This window comes from Mesoplodon mirus (assembly GCF_964341445.2).
Source record: "Mesoplodon mirus genome assembly, chromosome: 8".
Classification (NCBI taxonomy): Eukaryota; Metazoa; Chordata; class Mammalia; order Artiodactyla; family Ziphiidae; genus Mesoplodon; species Mesoplodon mirus.
In genome coordinates, this window is record NC_138984.1 from 21,237,110 (window position 1) to 21,250,561 (window position 13,452).

Below are 13,452 nucleotides of genomic sequence, written 5' to 3' on the forward strand. Positions count from 1 at the left end.
TATACTCTGTCTGGCATCCCTAACCCTAAGGCATCCACCACTAGATGCCCCACAGAAGTACTCTCACCTAGCCCCACATAGACACTCTACCGTGAACATGAACATTGATCCATTGTGAATTTTCAGACAGTCATCTGAAAATAACCAGGGCTGAGGATCTAGAGAGAAGCAGGCTATTTTCAAGCCCTTCACCCATTTGTCTTACTCCTGATCTCACTCAGGAATCTGGTCAGTAATTAAAGGTGGGGGGGTAGGGGTGCACAAACTCACCAAACGTCAAAGACCTTTGGTATCCCAAGAGGTTATTAGCTCACTCACTCTAATTTTTCCCTCCATGACAGTGCTAGTTTGGACTAAGAAAAGGCTGAAAGTATTAGCTCATATGAAGAGTTTAATTCCCAGGTACTAGAGAAAATCAAAGAAGCAGCTTAGCTGGTTTCTAAGGTAACATCCCAGAGACATCCATGACAGCAATGGTGCTGTCTTAGCAGATCTGGTGTTAAAGGACTAGAGGTGTGCTTTGTGCCTGTTATGCATGTGCCCCAACCCTGTGCTCCATGAGACTACCACGGCCATGGAGACAGAGTCTCGGGACATCTCTAAGTCCCTTCCCTGCTCACTCCGTGGAGAGCTGTGTATCCTCCAAGTTGGTGAGCTCTCTCCAAGTGGATAAAAGCAAAGATCTCCCAAGTCCCTGGTAGGGTTCCTTGAAACATCTTATCTTATCTGTTGGAGATAAGTCTCCTTTATTGGGCACATATAGACAGAATCCCTCATGTTTTTGATTCCCCCTAAAATGAGCTCTACCCAAGGCTCAGTATTGTAGCTGGAAGTTTGGCAGTGAGCCTGAGATAGTGGGGAAGGAGGCATTCTACCCAGGTTTCCAAAGCTGATGTGCTTCAAAGACCCCTACTGTCAACCAGACTTCCTCTGAGCTTCTATGTCCAGGTTGGTAGAATAGGTTCACTTAACCAGCCAAGTATTGTCAGGAGGATCAAAAAAATGCTATCTGTGAATATACGATGAATTTTCAGAGGCACAGCATCAAGATCTGAAATAGCAAGCAGCTTTCAAGGGTAATATATGGTTTAAGACTTTCAAAACAGATTTTGTATCTCCAGGATCTCTCTGCTGAGAAACTCCAACTCTTTTGGATGCAGAAAAGAAGATCTCCAGTGTCCTGGCACCCAAATAATTTGGAGAAAAATAGGTAGCGCTACAAGGATCCCAGAGGGAATAAAAAGAATTATGAAAGAAGAGTTCAAACTTCAGCAAAAGAACCAATGTTTAGCACATCAAGAGTTTCCTAAGAGTGAAAATTTTCTATGTATGAAAATTGACAGGATAATGAACTCATATCACACAAACTCTTGTAGAGTCAACAGTCCATAAAGACACACAATCCCAACAGTCTTCAAGGTTGGAAAAGAAGAGGACTTCCGTGACAGCCTAGCACCACCCCAAATCAGAAAATCCATGAAGATGTTTTAATAAAAGCTCTTTGGGGACATATATACACGACCAAATGTAAAACCAATAGCTAGTGGGAAGCAGCCGCATAGCACAGGGAGATCAGCTCGGTGCTTTGTGACCGCCTGGAGGGGTGGGATAGGGAGGCTGGGAGGGAGACACAAGAGGGAGGGGATATGGGGATATATGTATATGTATGGCTGATTCACTTTGTTATACAGCAGAAACTAACACAACATTGTAAAGCAATTATACTCCAATAAAGATATTAAAAAAATAAAAATTAAAAATAAATAAAATATTTTTTAAAAAGCTCTTTTGGTTGCAAAAAGCCAAAACCCTCTTCAACTAGTCAAGGGAAGAAAGTGGTTGTTGAAAGGGTAGAAGGAATGTCATGGGATTGTGAGGACAATCATAAGACCGTGGAACAAGAAAGCCAAAAGCCTTTGTGAATCAGGGCCATTTGCTGCTGAGTATGTGTTCATTCCTCTTGTTGTCCTATTACCTCAGTCTCCTAAGACTTCTCAGCTCCCATGACCACCACCAACTGGTCCTTCCTTCTGTGCTTTTCATTCACATTTATGAAAGGGAGAATCTAATTGGCCCAGCCTCACCCATGGGTGAGCTGTGACAGGGTCAGGTGTCTTCCCTGGAGCCAATCACTCTGATTGGCAGAGAGGGTTCAAGACACTGAGCTTGGCTATGAGCAGGGGCAGGGCAATCGTCATTAAGCCTAATAAAAAGGGAAAGAGGAATACATTGAGAAGGGAAGGCATCTTTAAAAGATGTATGCACTACTGTGTGTCCACTACCCACAATGAGTATGAAGGTCAAAGCCCATCCATTTAGTGGACACAGTGCTAAGAATTTTACATATGTTTTCCTTTTAGTATTCCCATCCTGCACAGTGGGCTTATTTCCATTTTATAGGTTAGGAAAACTAAAGCAGAGCTACAGAAAAGTCACTCACCAGGGTCACTCAGCTAAATGCTTCAACTCAGGTCTGTATGACTCCTAACCAGTATGTTTTCAGATGCAGCAGCCACCAAACAAGGTTCTCCCTCTCTAAATGGAGTCAAATTAAATGCACACGGTAAAAGGCAATCTACTCCCCAAAGCACCCTAAATGAAGAAGAATGAGAAGGGAGGAAGGAAAAATTGATTTGCTTTTCCTGACTAAATGGGAAGGATGAAATGGTAGAAATGTGGAAGAAGTCTGGCCCATCTGAGGACTCTGGGCAGGGGTAGGGGGCAGAGGAAATGAAATCTAAGGCCATAGAAAAGTGTTCACTTTAAAGGAGTGATTTTTTTGTTTTTGTTTTTCTTTGTCCCTGTACCAGAAGTGCCTATTAAAAAAAAAAAAAAAAATCTCTGCCGTTGCTCCAGCAACAGACAGAACCAGGGCCCTGCAAGGCTTTTGCCGGGTCAAGAGCTTTTTCTACTACCCCGATCCTCAACATTTCCATTGTCAAGATGAGGGGCAGAGGCTTGCCAAGACATGCCACTCAGAAGATGCAGCAGAAACGCAGACCTCACTTGAGCCAGAAAGGAAGCTAAAGAGAGGCGTAGGGGGGTGAGGGGCACTGTGGCTCAGCCCAGTCATACTTGAAGACAGTGACAGAAGTGGAACCCAAAATCACATCCTGAAGCTGGTCCACAGAGAAAGTAAGAGGACAGGGAACAGAGAGAAATGATCACAGCTAAAACACACACACACACACACACACACACACACACATCCCTAAAGACCCAGAAATAGACACAATCACACACTCACACAGAAACAGAGACCAGAGAGGGAGAAACACTGCCTTGTTTATTCTTGTGAAAGGCATCTGGATTTCTCAGTGAAATCCCGACTTGGGTCTTTTCCTCATTTTCCAGCTGGACTGAATGGTGAAATGCCTGGCATGAGAGGTGGTGTGAGCCAGCCGCAGATCCAAGCTCCATCCCCCTGCCCCTTGCTCTGCTCTTTGCCAGACCACACAGCCTCCCGCCCCCTCCTGCCAAGCATGGCTTAGCTCACCGTCCAGGTAACACACTTCAAAGACTCGGGGGTGAGATGGGTCAGACTCAGGAAGGAAGCAGATTCCACTCCCAGCCCAAACACTCCTCGTCAGTTTGCTTGAATGTCTTCCCTTCCTCTCGTATCCCTGACACTTTGAATAACCCCTGGACGTTAGAACTGGAAAACCCAATTTTTCACCAGGGCTGTCATCCTCTTTTGCACTGAGGAGCTGTGCAGCTTTATTATTGTGGGGTTGACCAGATGTCAGCCAATGCTGACGCACAGCCTGGCAATAACAGAGTTTGTATGTTCTTCCCTGGAGTTGGTCATGCTCCCTATGGCAATCAGAAATAAAAGGAGGTACTTAAGTGACCAGAAGCCATAGGACATCTATCAAGGTGTGTGTATTGTAGGGATACCCCTGAGTATGGGTCTTATGGCTCCCAGGCTGGCTGCCTACATCTCATAAGATATTTCCTTTAGGCTACTTTGTATTCAGTAGATGTGTCTGATCTCATAGAAAACTGTAAAGATTTCTGCAATCAAGAAACACACTCAGGGCCTCCCTGGTGGCGCAGTGGTTGAGAGTCCGCCTGCCGATGCAGGGGATACGGGTTCGTGCCCCGGTCTGGGAGGATCCCATATGCCGCGGAGCGGCTGGGCCCGTGAGCCATGGCCGCTGAGCCTGTGCGTCCGGAGCCTGTGCTCCGCAACGGGAGAGGCCACAACAGTGAGAGGCCCGCGTACAGCAAAAAAAAAAAAAAAAAAAAAAAACACACTCATCTTTGTGTCCCTGGTAACACAAAATGAAAGAGAGTGCCTGGTGCTAAAGTACTCTCATTAAATGTCTGTTGACTTGAGTTCATATGCTGGTATCCTCTTCTGACTTTTTTGAAACACTACAGAACTTGAGAAGCTTGAAGACAACTTAATATTTCTTCCTCTCTTAAATCCATTCTCTCTTGACAATTAGATCTATACATGAGATTTAGCACTGCTCCGAGGACTCAGAGTCCTATTATTGTACTGGTGGGGAACCTGAGGACAAAAAATGACATTGACCTGTCAAGCACTGGGGTAGGCAGTATTCAAGAATGACCCCCAGTGACCCACACTCTTCTATAATCCCTTTCCCTTGAATGTTGGTGGGACATGTAACTTGCTTTTAACCACTAGAACATCGTGATAGAATATCAACTCCTGTGATTATGTTACCTTATATGGCAAAGGTGAAGAGACTTTGCAGATTCAATTAATTTGCAGTTGACTTTGAGTCAATCAAAAGGTAGATTTTCCTGGGTGGGCCAGACCTAATGATATGGCTTTTAAAAGAGGCTCTAGATGTTCCCTGAAGTTTGAAACTCAAACCAGCAGAGGTTCCCGATCTCTCTCTCTCTCTCTCTCTCTCTCTCTCTCTCTCTCTCTCTCAATCTCTCTCTCTCTCTCTCTCTCTCTCTCTCTCTCTCTCTCTCTCTCTCTCTTTCTCTCTCTCTCCTGGAACAGATAACTTTTGGTGTGGGTAGAGAGGTTTCCCTTCTGGGTAAGCAGGCAGTCACTTCCTCCTATGAGTTTCCCAGGCGTCCTCTCTCCCACCCACTCCATCCCAGCTGTTTCAAATGCTCATGTCTCTCCACATGTCCCAATCTCCTCCCACCTTCACATGATGACCAGTGCCCTCCTTGGTGATTTCCTTCACCAAGTTCAAGTCAAACAGATGCCCTCCATCACTTCTCCCTCCCAGCACCACCTCTCTGCCTTCCCGGGAAACAGTAATAACTGGGTTCCTGGCAATAACTTGAGTTCTCCTCCTAAGCTCAGAACGAGGTGCTCTTTTCTGCCCAGTGCTTTCCTCTCTGGGCATTCATGTTCATACTGCCACATTTTTGTGGATGACCTCCAGGTCTCTCTCACCAGCTCTGCTCTTTCCAGACCTGCTGTCTTCTCTGTGCTCAGGGCAGCTTCACTGGATGTACCCTCTCCACCTCATTCTCCACCTTTATTCAGTGCTTCCTCTGCCCAGATCATCTGCTTCCCCCACCATCCTCTCAGATGTCCAAACTCTGGAACCTCAAAGTCATTTATCCTCCACTGACCCACTTTCCTCAAACATTATTTTATTGGGCATCGATTTCCTCCTCTATAATATAGAAGGAAATCATTTATCTCCCTACTTATTACTTGGAAATGTTTGGGTGAATTTTCAGGGTGCAAGAAGAAAGAAGCTCCAGGACTTCCCTGGTGGTGCAGTGGTTAAGAATCCTCCTGCCAGTGCAGGGGACATGGGTCCAGGAAGATCCCACGTGCCGCGAAGCAACTAAGCCTGTGCACCACAACTACTGAGCTTGAGCTCTAGAGCTCGCGAACCACAACTACGGAGCCCACGTGCCACAACTACTGAATCCTGCATGCCTAGAGCTCGTGCTCTACAACAAAGAGAAGCCACCACAATGGGAAGCCCACACACCAAAACAAAGAGTAGCCCCCGCTCACCACAACTAGAGAAAGCCTGCGCACATCAACGAAGACCCAATGCAGCCAAAAATAAATAAATAAAAAAATTTATTTATTTAAAAAAAAAAAGAAAGAGGCTCCATAAACATAATTGTGAACATGAAGCTGAAGAGTTATGTTTTCCATATGTTTTAAAATTCAGTCAGTGGAAGTGGACGAAGTGAAGAGAGCTGTGTATAGGGGGCAGGATTGCCATGGAATAATGGTTGTTTCCGGCTGAAGGATGGACTCGTGGGGATTTGTTATACTATTCTCTCTACTTTTATGTATGCTTGAGAGTCTCCACAATAAAAATAAAAAGGGTTTTGTAATAAAGTTAAATATCCAATTAAATCTTTGGGGAGAAAAAAAAAGGTCAGAGTAGGGTGGGGCAATGCTGTTTTCATAGTCCCAAATGGTAACAATAGTCTGAAAGTGAATTGTAACATCCCCTGTTGAACCCATGTTTCTCCCCAGTCCCCACCCAGCCTGCATCCTGTGACTTACCAGGGCTATGTACATTTGTGACATCTGTTCTACAGCTGTGAGAAAATAGCTAAGTAGATGGATAGATACGTATACGCATAGATGGTGCCAGTCAATCAGTAAATTATTAGTGTGTTTTTAGTTTTCAGTCACTTCTTTTTAGCCCATGACAACTCACCTCTGGGTCTCTAGAATAGAGAGCATTGTCTCCCTGTACTTGACACACCAGCTCCTGCCTGAGTTCAAGATTTATAGAACTCCTGGTTTTTAGACCAGGGAACCATCTGACATGGGTGGTCACATCTTTGGGGCCTGAGCTGGTGGTTTGTGGACCAGGGAGTCATTGCACCAGACAAAGGGAGTATGCATCTTTCTGAAGACCAAGTAAAGCCCCTGTACCTTTCTGGCCTGTAGCTCCTGGTGTAGACATTGACTTTCAACCTCTAGAGCCAATATTGACCTCACTGGTTCCTTCCCAGACTCTCAGGGTAGAGTTGGGTCCCCTTCATTCCCAAGTCTTAGACCTGGCCAACGTCAAGTCCCAGGAAATGCTCCGAGTGGACTCTAGCTGGCTCCAACACAGGCGCCTGCACCCCTCCCCCACCAGCACCCCAACTGCCCTTTGCCATCTGGCTGGGTTTCTAACTGGCTGCAGAGAGCAAGTGATTAGGGAGGATTTAATAACTATCAACAAAAAGGAAATTAAAATTTGTTTGGTTTCATTTCTTTTGCCTTTAATACTTTGGCAATCGAGAAAAGATAACTACAGAGAGAGTCTGGGCTAACTGAGAAATCAAAAAAAGAAAAAAATGGGAAAGAAACAGACATTATTTATTTATCCACAAACCTTCACTGAGTGGCTGCTATGCGCCCATCGCTGTTCTAGGCACCCGGCAACACGATGGTGAACACAACAGCCCAATCGCCTGCTCTTGGGGTGCTTTCTAGACATAAACAGGCCAGGAAAGACAATGAGAATAAAAATGAAGATCTGAAAATTCTGACTATAAAACTACACCATGGAAAGGTGACTGAAGAAGGCATTGTGAATAATAATAACTACCACTGGAGTGTTTAGTATGTGTTGTAGATGGAATTATGTCCCCACAAAATTCACATGTTGAAGTCCTCACCCCCAGAATGTGCCCTTATTTGGAAGTAGGGTCTCTGCAGACATAATTAGTTAAGATGAGGTCATACTGCAGTAGAATGGGCCCCTAATCGACTATAACTGTTGTCCTTATAAAAAGGGAAATTTTGAACAAAGACACACACTCAGGGAAATGGCATGTGAAGATCAGAGTTATGCCGCCATAAACCGAGGAACTCCCAGAAGCTAAGAGAGAGACTTGGAACAGATCCTTCCCTGGAGTTTTCCAGATAGCATGGCCCTGCCAACACCTTGATCTCAGACTTCTAGCCTCTCCAAACTTGAGACATGAAATTTCTGTTGTTTAAGCCTCTCGGTTTGTGGTACTTTGTAACAGCAGCCCTAGAAAATTAATACACAATGTAATAGGTGCTGCGCTAAGCGATTTACATAGATTATCTCATGTAACCCTCACAACAACCACTGATAGGTACTATAGCCCATTTCACAAAATAAATGGAACCAGAGTAAGGTTAGGTAACTTGCCCAAGGTTGAGCTGCTTTAATGTAAAAGGACAGAAGTATTCAAAGCTTGGGGCTCAGGGAAACCTGCCCTCCATACCCAACCTACCCTAATTCGGTAAATCCCACCTCTCCACTCAGCCTTTCAATCCTTGCTCCAAACACGTGTTGTCTCTTCGGTTGGCTTATGGTTAAGATGCCTCCACTTCATGTTTGGTGGTCAAATTGGTGCCTTTACCTGTTCTAAGGCTATATAAGCAGAATGACCTAGTGAGTCATGATGTTTACGCTGTATGTAGTGACTCATTTACCAACAAACTGGTAGTCAAACCCCCTGACTTCAGGCCCTCTCTGTGTGCAACCTCCAATATATACCACACACACACACACACACACACACACACACTCAGACCAGCCATAATAGTACAGGTTGTTCATGTTGGGTTTTTTTATTTGTTTTTCTCCAAAGCTCATCACCCAGTTGTGTAAGTTCCTTACCTCAGCCTTGCATCCAGCACCAGAAGACATTTTCGATTTTCAAAGGTATAGGATTCATGTAATTTCATTGTGATTGTCATTTGCTAATGAGCTAAAAAGCAGATGTGGATTTGATCCCGAGACAATGCATAAGAGCTGATTGAAGGCTGGGTGTCCTGATGCTATGTTATAAAAGTGAAGGTTTTGCAGTACTGTTTTGTTTTTCAAGTGACTTAAGGGGTTTTCATGGGTAATTTTGACTATCCTCAGTTTTTGTACATCAAGCTGACTTTAACCACTGTATAGGCCATGACTCCACTATAGCTTAAAAACAAAAGTAGTGGGAGAGTTAAATCATCAAATAGGACTTTGAGCCTGTGTATGCCAAGCTCAAAAACCCTGCACTGTAACAGTTAAACCATAATCATAACGTGAGTAGTGATTTATTTCCAGCAAAACATCAACCAAACATCAAACAACACACTAAATTAATGTTGTCATTTTGGATTTTGTTGGGTTTGTAGTTTTGACTGAGTTTACTTACATATTTGTTGGATTTTACAGTGAGATAAGCGTATGGCGGTTATACCTTTATATGTTTGTACATGTTTAGGTTACACTACAATTAACATATTTTAAGTCTAACAATAGGAGTATACTGGAATTTACTGTAATTTTTAAAGAGTTCATAAATTACTCACATCTGAGACACAAAGGGTTGACCAGACTAGAATATAAAGGTACAAAGTAGAAACACATCAACATGGAGAGTAAAATAATCAGAATGATGAAGAGATAAAACTCATTGTTTAGGAAGATGTTGGAATAATTAGGGAGTGGTAAATGATTTTCATTCAAAAATAATTTATTCAGTGCCCTCTGTGCTAGGAACTGTACTAGGGGCTTATGGCTAAGAGGTAGGAAAGAAGAAGGAAAGGCGGAAATAAGATATCAAGATGAGGGACTTCCCTGGTGGCGCAGTGGTTAAGAATCCACCTGCCAATGCAGGGAACATGGGTTCGATCCCTGGTCCAAGAAAATCCCACATGCTGCAGAGCCACTAAGCCCATGCGCCACAATGACTGAGACCGTGCACCACAACTACTGAAGCCCGCGTGCATAGAGCCCGTGCTCCACAACAAGAAGCCACCACAATGAGAAGCCCGTGCACCACAACAAAAAGTATCCCCCGCTCGCCACAACTAGAGAAAGCCCACATGCAGCAATGAAGACCCTGTGCAGCCAAAAATAAAATAAATAAATTTATTTATACATTTATTCAAAAGATGTCAAGATGAGTAAGACCTCAGGTCCTTCAAGACATTCAGTCTAATGGGAAGATAGGGCTACAACAGGTAATATTAATTAAGCACTAGTGAGGTTCATATAAACTGTCTCATTCAAGGCTCACAACAATCCTAGGGGATAAGCAATATTATTCCTCCATTTTACTGATGAGGACACAGAGGACCTCATGGGATAAATGGTGCTACTCAGATAGATGCCCTTAGGAAATTACACATGGGAGTCAGGGAAACCTTCCAAAAGAGGTGTGATTTCATCCGGGTCTTTAATGATGACTGGGATTTCACCAGTCAGCACAGAGGGGGAAAGCCATTCTTGTCAGAATAGACAGTTTGGAGGGGCTTCTCTGGTGGCGCAGCGGTTGAGAGTCCGCCTGCCGATGCAGGGGACACGGTTCGTGCCCCGGTCTGGGAAGATCCCACATGCCGCGGAGCGGCTGGGCCCGTGAGCCATGGCCGCTGAGCCTGCGCGTCCGGAGCCTGTGCTCTGCAACGGGAGAGGCCACAAGAGTGAGAGGCCCGTGTACCGTAAACAAAAACAAAAACAAACAAACAAACAAAAAAAAGAATAGACAGTTTGGGGACTTCCCTGGTGGCACAGTGGTTAAGAATCTGCCTGCCAATGCAGGGGACATGGGTTCAATCCCTGGTCCGGGAAGATCCCACATGCCGTGAAGCAGCTAAGCCCATGCACCACAACTACTGAGCCCACGTACCACAGCTACTGAGCCCACGTGCCACAACTACTGAAGCCCACGCACATAGAGCCCGTGCTCTGCAACAAGAGAAGCCACTGCAATGAGAAGTCTGTGCACCATGATGAAGAGTAGCCCCTGCTCACCATAACTAGAGAAAACCTGCGTGCAGCAACGAAGACCTAACGCAGCTAAAATTTAATTATTTTTTTTTTAAAAGAACAGACAATTTGTGCAAAGCCATGGGGACATGGAAAAGAATGATTTCTCTAAGTAATGAAACAAAGGTGTAGATTGGCCCAGCTGAGAACACGGCCAGAGTCAGCTGCCCTGAAGGGGTTCACGCCCATCCTTCAACCCTGGTAATGGATCAAGCCATGTCACTGGACCGATCCTTCCCACACTAGTAGAAATGCAGTGCTTCCTGAAGGTTTGGAAACCAGGTTCAACTCTTCCAAACAGGGCCACCGCATACAGCTGTGCATATTGGGCACTGCATGATAAGAGCCCCATCTAAGTGGCACAAGCCACACAGCAGACATCACAGATATATACACTCATTAGGACGGTTTCCTGGAAGGGGTAGTAAAGTGTCTTTTTTCTAATACAATCTGTATGTTATAACAATTTTCTGACAAATAGAAGCAAGGTATCTTAGGGAGGGGCATCTTTTCCTAATTCACATAAATGTGTCCTATGAGCTAACGGTGGTAAGCTAGCTCTTACTGCTTTTCCCTCTTGCACTGTGCTGAAACCTATTCCAACTGCACACCATGATCTTATTTGGCCTTTTCATGACTCAAATGCGTTACATCAAACCTGCTTCAAGCAGGTAACGCTTTCTATTTCCTCCTATCCCATGTGATTCCAGCTTCCCTACCTGGTCCATCGCTATCCCTCCTAGATTTGGATCTATCCACACTGTCTTCTGACCCACAACAGATCACTTTTCCTGGTTAATCTCATTTTTTCCAGAACTCAAACACAGCCCTGGGCCTGCCTGTTGTCAGGACATAAGAGGTCCCGTGACCCAAAAAGACAGGAGGCCTCCAACCAGAAACTGTATTAATGGAGCCCTCCTATTCTGCCATATATTTCTGGAATGGCTCCAGAAGCCTCCCAAACATGAATTCTTAAAACTATCAATGTATATATTGCTCACATAGAAATATAAATCATTCTGAGCTGTAGTTGGCTCCAACTCCTTCAAAAGTCAGCCTTAGTTCTATTTAGACGCTAGTTAACTGGCCACCATAGCAAGCCCTGCTACAAAATGAGCTTTAAAGGGGCACATGGGTTCACCTCAAAATCGTTCTAACTCTGTTCTATAAGAAACTTCCTAAAAAGCCTAGAAAAACATTGTGCAGAAAAGATACAAAGCTATTTCAGGAGGATGGCTACCTCTGAGGAGGGAAGACAGTCATGGGCTGCAGCAGGAGGTGAGCTTCTCTCTGTAACATTGTTATTTCTTTTTAACAAAACCTCAAACAAGATGGTGAAATCTTAGTGTGGTAAATGTGTGAGGTGGGTAGAGGATATCTGTTGCATTATCTTCTGCTTTTAATGTTGGAAATATACCATAATTAACATTTTAAAATGTAAAAACAAAAAGGACATTTTTATGCACTTTGGCTGAAGACCATATTATAATCATTCACCAGAGAAGCTTTAGGGCATCCTTTGATGAACCCCAAGTAATCAAGTTCTGACCTGGCCCTTGCTAGGCTCCGAGGGAAAGGATCGTGCATATAGCCGCAGGGGGGACTTGGGGGGTCTCCCACCTCCAGCTGGATTGGTGCTGCCACAGCAAAGGGCAGTGCCAAGGCCGGGACGGTGCACAGTGCACCCAGTGGGCGTCGAAGTGTCCGTCCGTCCGTGCTTTTGCTTCCCACGTCCCCCCACCCCCATTGTCAGACTTTCACCAGTGTCAGCTTCTTTTCCCTTCTCTAAAGGAGGCGTGTTTTAAATGATGTATCTATTCTGCCACCTAGCCTTCAGCCGCGTCACTACAACAAAGCTGCCTTAAAAGGCTCTTCTGCACAGACCTCAATCTTGCTGGATTTCTCTAATCTTGGCTGGGGGACCTGAGCGATTGGGTACTTTATTTCTTAAGGGTCACCGTACCTTAGATTTGGGCCAGGGTGAAATGGTAGCATTAGAATGCTCAATGTGAAAGGGTATTGGTCAATCTCAAAAGGGCTTTATAATGGAATAATAACTCACTGTGGGGAACAGTTTAGGCAAATCTGTCTAGGACAGTGGGGATAGCCATTCATAGGAGTGAATGAAGGCAAGACCCTTAGCTGACATTCTTCCTCTCCAACCAGAGGAATCCATGATATCTTATGTCTCATTAAAAGCCTCGCTTTCTCACATCAGGCATCATCCTGGCCTCAAAAACCACTTAGAAACTCATGGAAAATGACCAGAGGAAAGGACTCACACTTTATAAAACACAAATGCTATGTACCCTTGGAAAAGTTGTCCATATAAAAGCACAAATCTTTCACTGGGTTGCATTTCTTGAAATATGCAGTTAATCTTTTAAAGGAATGGAAGAGGGTGATCTCTGGGGAACTGGACACAAGTGGATGATATTTAACTTCTTACTTCTCCAAGAAAGATGTGGTTGAAAGGCATCAAAGCTGGAATATGCCAGAGTTAGGAAGCAGAGTTGGGAAACTTGTGGCAGAGAAAGAGGGAAGGGACCCCAGCCTCTGACGTTTGAATCTGGCAGGCATAAATGAGCCACCCCCAGCTCCAAACTAAATTCACTGATGTAAAGTACTTTTTTTCCAGAAGCAATCTTCTAAAGGTGATTGTGAACAGATCTAGGGCTTCAGAACAGAGGGGAGGGGGAAATGGAATAAAGAAATGCTCCTAGGCATCCTCCATAATCCAACATCCCGG